Genomic DNA, 12420 nt, shown 5'->3' with positions numbered 1-12420 from the left:
TCTAGCTGACTTCGAAGCCTAATCTCTTTTCTTTGGTATGTAAAAGGGCTTACGTACAGGAGCCCTCAGAACGTGGGCCCCAGAGGAAACACTGAATACGATTTATGGAATCCTATCAGTTTTGTTTTTTTTTTTTAAATCCTATCAGTTTTACTCCCCTAATACTGATCTGGAGGATCCGTATGCCTTCTGCCTTAGGTTGAGGTTGATCTGTAGGGTAAAAGGGGGAGGTAAGTTTGTGACCCACTTATCCTGACATATCCTCTAACCAGACAGCACTTTTTTTCCCCCAAATCTGATGCCACCGAGGGAACCTTATCAATTTGAAAACTTGGTGGCATGTTACATATTTTAGGGTATCAGACTGAACCTCAAAATGCACCCAGGTATATGTTGATATCTCATATTAAAGTTATTCAAAAGTAGTCAGCTGCTGCTTCTGTAGTTAGTGGACAATTAGGAATTAATCTGAAATGGAGCTTAAATAGAAGCTTCTCATTTCTTGAAAAAATAGATACGATTTGGGATTTGGCTTTTATATGTTCAGGCTGCCAGTAGAGCTAGCAAGAGAAGGGAAACACTTGAAATAAGTCAGAGGGTAGGAAGAACGATATGAAAGCCTTGACTTTTGGATGTTCATCTTTTTGAAGGCAGCTATCGATCACTTAAATGTAGCTTTGCGTTCCATGGCCTCTCAGCGCCTACTTCTTGATCAGTAATTTCACCAACTGAATAGTTCCTGAACTTGGAGTGTGCAGCTGCTGAGAGGTAGAATATCCTAGTCTGTGCTCAGAAGTATTGACATCTGAGTAAATTCATAAAAATCACATCATTTTAGGTGCACCTGGGTGGCTCTGTCGGTTAAGCTTCTGACTCCTGACTTCAGCTCAGATCATGGTCTCAGGGTGGTAAGATCAAGCCCCAGATGGGGCTCCACGCTCAGCAAGGAGTCTGTTCTCCTCTCCCATCACCCCTCCCCGCCGCTTGCATGTTTTGCTCTCTCTCTAAAATAAATAAATCCTTTTTAAAAAGACCACATTTTAAGTAAACATCTCTTTGGGTCAGGATTAATCTAGAAATGGTATGAGATACTCACTGATGGATAATCAAGGTATTTTAGAGCTGGGAGCACCCACAGGGATTTTTTTCTTCTATTTCTAGGTCAGGGTGTCCTGGGGAAAGGACTTGCTTATGTCTTAACAGAGTGAGGCTACGAAGCCAAGTTTTTAATTCTGGGAAATCTTCTCATTATTCTGTGATATCTTTTTAGACTTTGTTTCACAACTATTTCAGTATACAACCATACACACACACACACACACACACACACATACATACAGCTATAGGGATAGAGTTGATAACTGTGATTTGCATAGCAATTTGCCTGTTATCAAAGTAATTTTCGCTCTGCTATTTCCCAAATAATCCTTGAGGGAGATACTATCTTAGAGCCTGCTTTATAGATGATGAAACTGAGTTTAAACAGGGGAAGTAACTTGCTCAAGGCCACACAACAAAGACACACTAGAGGTCAGACTTCAAGGCAGATTCTTTGAATACAGAATATACTTTTCTTCTGATATTTGATCATAAAGGCGACTGTGTAGTGTAATACCTGCTTTGTGACATTTTTGAGAGTGACAGAGGGAACTTATTAATGATTTCACTGGTAAGATAGTACCCTTTTAGACAAACTGTGGTAGAACATGTGGTCATCTTATAGTTCACCTTCTACTACTTGGTCATCCAAGAATATGTCACATTAAAATTGGCATATAATGGTCAAAATGAAAATCTTGGGTTTAGTTTGGGGATTGGAGGCCTGGGAAGGTGTGAACAAGTTATTTTTAAGGTAACAAATGAGGATAACTAGACAGAGGTCCGAGGTTTGCAGAGGGAGGTGGCATGGGGAAAAGAGAAAGATGTCCGTGTAAATGGAACAATGGGGACCGGTTGCAACAGAGAGCAGAAAGTGGTGAAGCGACTCCCCCTCTGTATGATTGGTTGTTCAACTACCAAAGTTGCATGAGAATTGTAGGCCACAGGTCTATGCCAAGAATTTTTCATAGCATTAGGCAATGAAAGTGATAAATGTGTCTCTGTGAAGTCAGCCCGTGTTAAATATAAGCCTAATTGCAAGACTAAATGGAACGCTCATAATAGTACCTGGAGAAAATGTAACAATGGAGGAAAAAAAGCCATTTCCTTGCTACCCAAGGAATTACATTATGGAAATTGCACCCTCAGAATGAATTAATAGCTGGCTTAAAAAAATTTAGTGCCCAGCAAACAAATGCATAAATTAAGCACCTTGAGTAAGGTGAATGTTAGAGTAAGAGACTTCTTTTGCATGGAGGGAATGGGGATAAGTGAAAGGGAGCTTAGAATCTGCATAGCAGGAGAACAGGCAAGTGCACACGGGAGCCAAAGGCTTTTGAACTGCCCTGATATTGTCTTTGCCCTCCAGCCATTCCAGTAGTGTCTGGACAAGCTTGGGTCTGTTGCCAGCTCCTTGGCTAGCAGACGTGGCAGAGGCCCTGGTGATCACCATGAAAAGACGAGCAAGTTGAACCCTGTTGCCTGGTTGGTAAGCTGCTGCTTTGCCATGAAGTGGAGTTTCGCTGTGTCCCTTCTTTTCATGGTACATTTCACAACCATTTCTGCAAGAGCCCAGCTGTTCGGAGATGGCCACTGCGGTGGGGGGCGGGGTGGAGGAACACAGTGAGATAGTGTGTGGCTCAGTGATGTCTGACAGCTGCCCAGCAGGCCTCATAGCCTTCGGACACTTACCACATTGCTTTCCAGACGCACATTCCTTCACCTTTCTCTGACATGGGAGGTAGTGGAAGAGAATGGTCATGATCTGAAGTGACAGACATCCTTGATGGGGATGAGCTAATTTACGGGGGCAAGTGTAGTCTACAGATGAAGAACAAAGAGAATAAGGGCCCCGTGGATGGTCTTGAGGCCTTTAATGGAGCCTAGTGAGAGCATCCTTAGTGAGTAGATTGATTTTGGAACAATGGTTTGGGATGTCAGTATTTTCCCCACTGTGGTTAGCAGGGGTTTATCCTACCCACCATAGAAACTAAACTTCTAAATCTGACACCTCAGCTTCATTAAGCTGGCTGATAACCTGTGCTCTGCAGACTTTGTTTCCCAGGAAAAGTAATTGCCTTGTTTTTTTTTTTTTTTTTTTTTTTTTTAGTGGCTGAAAAACAGAGCAGCTCTCCTTAGGAAGCCCCCAGGATATATTGTAAGGCAAATAGGCTTTTCTGCTTGGATCATCTACTACAGAGCTAACAACTAAACTCAAAGTTTCTTAGTAAAATGCCCTTTCCAATGTACATTTGGAGAGAGAATTGGATTGCAATTTGACAAGATTACAGCCAGGCAAACATCTGGGGTGGGGTGGGGGGAGAAGCCCAGTGTAGGTAGGAAAGGGAAATGAAGATGTTTTGTTAAAGAAGGTGCCTCTCCTCCATTTGTGTAGTCATCAGTTTGTGTCCCCTCCTCTCCCGGTCCCTGAAACAATCTCATTATTGTGTTGCCTGACTGCAGATTATACTCTATTTTTAAATATGTTCACGAAAATATGCTAGCCAAGTGAAATTTAAAACATACCCGGTTCTTCCCTAAAAGGTTTTATTTGCTTGTGCCTCCCTGTCCGGATTCGTTATTGACCCTTGTTATCTCCACTTCTGATGGGAATCACCCCATGCTCTATTTTCTGCTTCTGTACAGCTGCTGTTTCTGCTTCAAAAGCTCTCCAGGTTTTAACTGTTGAGAAAATTTTCCCTCCTCTCTTAAGAGTCCATTCAAGCTTTACCTTCTCACTGAGGACTTTGCCAATTCCTGTATCACTCAAACATACTCCTTCCTCGCTGCTCCCATTGCAAGGAATTCTGAAGTCCATACCAACACTTAGCACATTCACCATCGCTTCTGTTTATGGAGCTGTCTTCATATCATGCTGTGATTCCCTCAAAGGCAGACTGAGCTCTTTCCTTTTTCATGTCTATGGCCTCGAGCAATGTTCCGAACAGTTAATGGATGTCCAGTATTACCCATTTAAGTTTATGGCATTTACCTTTCAAGGTTCCCTCACTTCATACTCGTGACATACAGTTTTTACCTCTACTGAACAATATCTAGATAATTACATATTAGCTTTTGCTGAAAACCAGAGATAGGTACAAACTGGTATGACTTGGTTTGAATGCGTTAATGCTACATGGGGTGGATTTACTTCCGTATTATATAAAAGTTAACAGAAGGAAAGAGCTACTGATCTGAGTCTGAAGGTGGGTGGAAAATGAATCCCACTGGGTTGCCCCTTGTGACAGCTAAGATCTGGAAGACAGATACACTGTCAGATCTACTCACATTGACAGTTTTCTTTCAAAGGCAACATCACTCTTCACTTTGGCCTCTAAGGTCACAGGCAGTGTAAAGAATCACCAAGCTTTGACTGTTTGGTCAGCCTGAAATAGAGAAAATAGAGAAAAGTTCTCACCCTGGCTCCCTGGGATCAGGTATATTCATGCTATCAAACTGTCAGTGACCTAATAATAGTGCTCGCTTTGTTAGACTGTAGAACCCGTGGCCAACACAGTGGGTAGCTGACAGCTCTCATCCGTGACCTTTTCTAAAGGCTCTTACTCTGGGCTGTGGATGCAGACTTGGAGGGAGGGACCTGGTGTGTCAAAACAATGATCAAGTAGCAGGATGATTAAGAGCGTAAGAGTATCTGAGTTTGGGTTCCCCCAGGGGCAGACTAGGAGAAAAAGATTTGAGTTCTTGGATTTTTATTTAGGGGGCAAGGCCAGGAAACACTGATTGGGGATTGGGAGAGTCAGACATGAAAAGGAAGATCGCTACTGTTGGGTGCTTCATTTAAGAGACCTGAGTTACAGTTGTGGGCAAAGGAGCTCATTCCCAATGGGACATTGTCCTCTAGGTGTATCTCACCCAGCTGGCAAGTCATTGGTGGATGGCTGCTCCAGAAAAAATGAATTTCCAGTGCTCATCAACTGCCAGCTTCCTCTCAGGCTCAGAGATACAGATACTGGAAGTAGGAAATCGAACAGGTATGTGATATAATGCTAAGGCCCAAGTGGGTGTGGGAGAGGGACCAAGAGTGTCTACTACAAGATGTTAGAATGGTTCTTCATCTTCCAATCTGACCCCAAGATACATAGTTTGTGTAACATTTCAAAGTGAGATGCCAGACCACGGAGTGCATACTTCTACATAGGTATTTTAGAGCCAATTTTGGGGCTTCTGAATTCCTCACCCACTTCAAGGATGTGGAAAGTTTTAAGGGAGTGTGGTTAGGATTTCTTAAGGAGGATTTTTTTGTTTTGGAGAAATCTGTCCTGTGAGCCTCTTAACTGCCAGATGTGCTCGCATCTTCTCTTTTCTCAAGCCTGGGAGCCCTGTTATGAGATCACTTGGAGAACCTGGTATGGGTGTTCTGAAGTTTGGTTACACAATGATCTAGAATCTCAGTCTCACCCCCAGGAAACCCGGAGTATCAAAAAGACAAGCTGGTGGACTGCTTTGGAGTCGAAGCAAATGTGAGCTTTTAGCTGTGATGGGAAGGAACAGCACTCTTTGAAAAGGAGCTGGAAGGGGCATGAGTGTCTCCCCATGGCCAGTATGCTAGACCGGAGCCATTTTAAGTTTCTTTGCTAGGAAATTTGCAAGGAAGTAGCAATGGAATAGTGAGAGCGAAAGGGGATTAGAAGAGAGACAGGAGTAGAAGCTATATGGCCACCTGAGAGACAGTTCCCATCCTTGGCTGTGGTAAGAGGGGAGTACCCTTGAGAGAGTCCATAGCTCTGCCTAGGTCACTGAAAATCCCTACATTAAGTGGTAACTACATCTGTCATTGAATATGTGCCCTCTTCTCTTAGTATCCTCTGTCAACCTGATCCTTGCAGGAGAACAGAAAAATCGTCACCTGGGGAAAAGGGAGACACATAAGTGGGTAAAGAGAAGGGAATATGTTCCTTTCTCCCATGGTAAGTGCCCAGCCACAGCAGACCACACCAGTGGCTAGATGTTGAAGCAGTTTTGGAGTCTGCATTAATGTCTGGTGTTGGACAGTTGTTCACAGGACTTTTTCTTACCTGAGAATAAGGGCAATAAGGGGAAAAGCTATGGGACTCGACAAAGAGTTCATCCAGGGACGAGGGAAAAATCTTTCTTTAGAGTCAGGGGAAGAATGAAATTTGTTCCTTTATTTGTTTCATTATTATATCTTTATTATATTTGTTTCTTTATGGGTGGTGTTTATTGAAGTGTAGACTTTGGGAAGAGAACTTTTTGAATTTCTTTTTCTGTAGTTTATTGGCAATGTGGTCTAGGTTAAGTTCCTTACTGTATTAGAGTTCTCCAGAGAACCAGTAGGGGACACACACACACACACACACACACACACACACACATTTAAAAAGAGCTTTATTATAAGGAATTGGCTCACATGATTACGAGGGCTGGCCATGTTCAAAATCTGTGGAAACAATCTCCTAGTTGAAGCCCAAAGGCTAAAAGCTATTGTAGAATCAGGAAGAGCCAGTGATGTCTTAGTTTGAAAGCCATCTGTCAGGAAAAACCAATGTTCTAGTGTGAAGGTTGTTAGGACAATTCCCTCCTTATTTGAGGGAGGTTCAGCCTTTTGTTTTATACAGGTTTATACCTGATTAGATGAGGCCTACCCACATTCTGGCCTGTGATCTACTTTATGCAATCTGCTGATTTAAACATTAATGTCAACCGAACACATCCTCACAGAAATACCAGAATGATGTTTGACCATGTATCTGGGCATTTCCTGGTCCATTTAAGTTGACATATAAAATTAACCATCACAGTTCCCTTTTGTGAGTCAGTTTTGTTACCTCATGGGTTGTGCAGAGATCAAATGAGAAAGTTTGTGCTTTAGAGTGGAGCCATATGTAGGCAGTAAATTCTGTGATGTGATGTGATTTATGTATGATCAAAATTACCTTCAAATCCTTTAAATCTCTTATGAAGTGTAGCTCAGTGTAGTTTCTCGGTTCATTTAGTCAACAGATCCTTACTGAGGGACAAAATTTGTTCTAGATATGGTGGGTATAGCAGGAAACTAAGCAGATTCCCTGAAGCTGGAGAGTTAGGAAATACAAATAAGCAAATAAGTATATATGTTCTGTTTTCAATTTAGTGTTGGGGTACTAAGAAGCAAAAAAATAAAGCAAGATAAGAAACTAGAGTGAAGGACAGAGGGAAGATGTTCTTTGATATAAACTGATAGCAATATCTGAGGAAGACTTGAACTGGTGGGGAGGCAAGTCACACCGGTACCTGAGAAGACTGTTGAAGGCAGAGGGAACAGCGAGTGTGAAATCCCAGAGGGCAGAGGTAGGGAAGGAACTGCGAGTAAACCCAAGTGACTTGAACAACTGATCAAGAAGAACAGCAGAGACATTGAGAGGACTGAGGGTCAGATCACCAGGCACTTGCAAGTTTTGGTAAGATACGTGCTTTGGGTTTTATTCTATGTATAGGGGGAGGTCATTAGTGTTTTTCTAAAGTGGGTAGTGATGTGATTAGATTTGTCCTTTTAAAAGGATTACTTCTGCTTCAGTGAGCCTTTTAGACCACCAGGAGGCAAAAGTGGAAACATGGAGTCCAGATAAGAGCATATTTCTCTAGTTCACGTGAGAGATGATGATGGGCTATGGTTGTAGCACTGGAATTATTGAAAGGGCTTAATTTGGGCAATATTTTAAAGTTAGGTCCAAAAGGATGTATTGATGGATTGAGTGTATGAGAGACAATGAGCTGTCAAGAATGATGCTCCCAAGGCTTTCTGTGAGAGCCAAAAGGAAAGAGCTATTTACTGAGAAGGACACGATGGCAGAAAGAAGAGCTGTTAAAGTCAGTGAGTCCAATGCAGCCAGGTTTTCCTGCAGAATTGGAAGAGATTGAGGTTTCTATAGTTTCTATATCTGGTATAGTTTCTATACCAGATGACGGTGTGGTGTTGTGGAGCCATAGTGAAGACAACCAGATATAAATATTATGTCTTTCAACATTAAAACTACATTCAGTAAAATACCCATGTGTTTAGGGGCAGAAAGGAATAATGGAGACTGCTTTAGGCAGTGACGGATTTCCATCTTCCATTTCAAACTCTCATTTTATGGCAAAAACTCCTTTGAAGTTAATGTGACTGGCAAAAGGAATCACCTACGATCTACACTATTTCTCCCAGTATTTTCTTCCTTCTTCCCTCCCTCCTTCCAAATGGTCTCTGCCCCCTGCTATGCCCATAATGGTAAAGGTACAAATATTACTCCAGTATGACTGGAACTTTTTTTCTTGATACACTTGAACAACTGCCATGATTGAGTTAAATGCTATAGGTGAAAAACTAGGATTTCTCCACGTGAGATGAACGTAAAATGCTCTTCTTAATTTTTAGATGCACGATCTGATACTTATCTCCATACACTTTACGTAGATTAAGAGCTGACATACAATTCCCGAAATGTTTTTAGCAAGCAGTACCCAAGTAGTCTGCAAATATTAGAAAACACTATCACCTGTGACTATATTTAATTTTTGCAAACCTGGCATCTTATGTATTCATCTGGAAATACTTAGTTCTCTCACAGTATGCTTGCTGACACCCAGACCATGATGAACACCATTGATAATGTCTCCCTGTTTGTTTTGTTTTGTTTTCCCAAGTGGACTGCTCTATCGTATTCATTTCTAACTGGCTCACTGGGGAGACGTTAACAAGGTACTAGACAAGTGATAGATCTCTGTTCTTTTGCTTGTAATTAGATTTGACAATCAGTATTGTAGGTTGCCTCAGGAAACAGATAACTGTCCAAAAGGCTGCTTCGGTATCATGAGAATGTCTTCGTTTGGGGACCCTTTGTACAGCTGGAGGAACTCAGGAGTATGTGGCTGGCACCATGGATATTCAAATATGGCCCATTACTACTTGGAGCATTCTGATGTATTTCAGTTTTTGAAAATCAAAGTATAGCTGAAATACAACATTATATTAGTTTCAGTTTCATAAATAGTCATTTAACATTTATATACATTATGAAATCATGATGAGTTTAATTACCATCTGTCACCATATGACGTTATCACAATATTACTGACTGTATCCCCTATGCTGTCCTTTACATCCCTTTGACTTGTTTTATAACTGGCAGTTTTTTGTTTTTTAATTTTAAAAGATTTTATTTTTTTATTAGAGAGAGAGAGAGACACAGTGAGAGGGAGCACAAGAGGGGAGAAGTTCAGAGGGAGAAGCAGACTCCCTGTGGAGAAGGGAGCCTGGTGCGGGACTCAATCCCAGGACTCTGGGATCGTGACCTGAGCTGAAGGCAGTCACTTAACCAACTGAGCCACCCAGGTGCCCATAACTGTCAATTTTTACCTTTTAGTCCCCTTCATCTCTTTTGCCCCTACCCCTACACCTCTCCTCTCTGACAAACATTAGTTTGTTCTCTGTGTTAATGATTTTGTTTCTATTTTGTTCATTTTTAAAAAACATAACACATGTGAGTGAATCATGTAGTATTTGTCTTTCTCTGACTTACTTCACTTACTGTCATACCCCCCAGGTCCATCTGTGTTTTCACAAACGGCAAGATTTCATTGTTGTGTTTGTTGTTGTTGTTGTTATGGAAGACACACATATTCCATTTGTGTGTGTGTCTTTATTCTTCTGTGTCGGACACTTAGTTTGCTTCCTTAACTTGGCTGTTATAAATAATACTTCAGTGAACTTAGAGATGCATGTATCTTTTTGAGTCTCGTTTTTGTTTTCTTCAGGTAAATACCCAGAAGTGGAATTGCTGGATTGTATGGTAGTCCTGCTTTAAGTTTTTGAGGAACTTCTGTGCTGTTGTCCACAGTAACTGCTCCAGTTTGCCTTCCCCCCAACAGTGCTCAAGAGTTCCCTTTCCTCCACACCCTTGCTAACACTTGTTATTTCTCATCCTTTCAGTGCTTGCCATTCTGACAGATGTGGGATGACTTTTCACTGTGGGTTTGATTTGCATTTCTCTGATGATGAGTCATGTTGGCCATCATCTCCCGTGCTTCTGACCATCTGATGTCTTCTTTGGATAAGTATCTATTCAGGTGTCTCCCTATTTTTTAAATTGGATTGTTCGGGTTTTTTTTTTTTTTTTTTTAATGTGTATTTCATTTTTAACACTGTCTCTGGGAGTTGGGGACAAAAACCGTGTAAAACATTTACCTTCAGTTGGCCACTTCTGTATGCACATTCTCATCCTTTGACACCTCATACCAAACTGCAGCTCAGTGAAGAGAAGTATTTTAAGTTGCTGGAGAATTGTCTGTCTTCTAGCTGGTAAGTCAACAGATTAATAAATATGCGGCAGATAGAGTCCTCATTTACATGAGGGAAAATGATATTCTGTCTTGAGGGCTATTGTGAGGATCCTTTCCCTTTTTCTCGACATACTTTAGATGAATGAATTTTAACTCACATGGATATTGGCCCTAAAAATACCAAAAGATTAGTCAATGCTCAGAAAATATGAAGACAACCTTTAAAATAATTTCTTTTTGGTAAAGGGAGAACTATAAATGAAAGTTAATTCATTTTCCCCTAGAACACATGTTAATACTTTCCATCAATTTCTCAAATTGCTAAGTAGAGAAAGGTTAGAATATTAAGGGCTGTAAATATTCTTCAAGTGGATGTAATATTAAAGAACCTCTGTACCTTATTGAACAGACATTGAAGAAGTAACCATACTAACCAACTGTTTTTGGTTATCAAAGGGTTGCCTAATAAATCACTTGCTACTTAGAATGTTAGTTCATTGGTTCTTCAAACTTTTTAAGTTATAGTTTTGAGCCAATAAATGTAATATGAAATTGGAACGAAATGAAATGACATGCTGTTTTAGTTTTATTCCTTTGGTTATTTAGACTGATAGAGAATACCCTCAGATATTATATTTGCACAAATAAAAATGATTATAAACATGCATTACATTAGGCACTGTTCAAATTGCATGTATTTACTCCTCAAAAAACTCTTTGAGGAAAGTATTATAACCCTCATTTATGAAATAGGAAACTGAGGCAGAGATTTTTTTTTTTAAGCAATTTTCCCAAGGGCAAATGGTTACAAATGAAAGAGGTAGGGTTATAACCTAAGCAGTCTGCTAACTTTTAACTCTCATACTTTGCTGCCTTCAATGAAAAAAATCTATGAATGGACATTCAAAAATTAATTTTTATTTCTGTGAATTTATACATACATGTAGCTTAAAAGGCCAAATAGTTCTAGAAGGCTTTATAAAGATGATTAATCACCTTGAAAAATTTCCCCATTTCTTATCCTTACAGGCAACCACTTTCAGGACTTTTAACAGATTCTTTTGGTGTTTTCATCCAAATCTCTAAACAGCATGTTTCTTTGCTACTTCTTCATACTTCCAATTTTGACATTTTTTTATTGACTTTCTACCATATAACATGGGGATTTGGCTGTCTTAATTACACCTCACCACACATCTTTTTGTTAGATTAGTATTCCGCGTTTGTGTTATGGTGACTATATGCAACCTACTGAAGAATGAATTAACAAGTATACTTGGTTTCCTTTCTTGCACAGAGCTTTGTTCCTCTGTCATTAACAATCACTGTGTTCATAGATTTTTAAATTATTTTTTAATTTTTAAAATATTTTATTTATTTATTTGACAGAGATCACAAGTAGGCAGAGAGGCAGGCAGAGAGAGGAGGAAGCAGGCTCCCTGCAGAGCAGAGAGCCTGATGTGGGGCTCGATCCCAGGACCCCAGGATCATGACCTGAGCTGAAGGCAGAGGCTTTAACCCACTGAGCCACCCAGGTGCCCCGTATAGATATATTTTTAAGATTTTTGTTTATTTATTTGACAGAAAGCACAAGCAGGGGTACCAGCAGGCAGGGGGAGAGGGACAAGCAGACTCCTCGCTGAACAGGAATCTGATGCTGGCCTTTATCCAAGGGTTTGGGCATCAGGATCTGAGCTAAAGGCAGATGCTTAATGAAGTGAGCCACCTAGGCACCTGAGTTCATAGATTTTATAGCACAGTATGTTATGGATTTATCATAATTTATCCCCAAACTCTTACCAGTTATATAAATACTTCTAAAGATATTAACACTTTCTTGTTCATGAATAAATTTCCCCAAAGGTTGGTTAATTTCTAGGCTTGCCACATAGCTCATGTTCTGGGAATATCTCTTCACCAGGATTCTGGGAATCCCCTTTACATCTCCCTGGGATGGTAGGTCCTGTTCCCGTAAGTCACACACACTCTTTCTTGGTTTTTTGCTCTGGCTTGATGGAACACATTTTCCAGCAGACAGAGGGA

At 40.6% G+C, this 12420-nt stretch overlaps 1 protein-coding gene across 2 annotated transcripts in view; it reads left to right on the top strand.

Annotated features, from left to right (window-relative positions):
* The window catches only part of NELL1 (neural EGFL like 1), an 860623-nt gene that overhangs the window by 542543 nt on the left and 305660 nt on the right, over positions 1–12420 (top strand). The gene's annotated exons all lie outside the window — the stretch shown is intronic.

The sequence above is a fragment of the Meles meles genome, chromosome 8 (assembly GCF_922984935.1).
Source record: "Meles meles chromosome 8, mMelMel3.1 paternal haplotype, whole genome shotgun sequence".
NCBI lineage: Eukaryota > Metazoa > Chordata > Mammalia > Carnivora > Mustelidae > Meles > Meles meles.
This window is presented reverse-complemented; position numbering and strand designations above follow the sequence as displayed.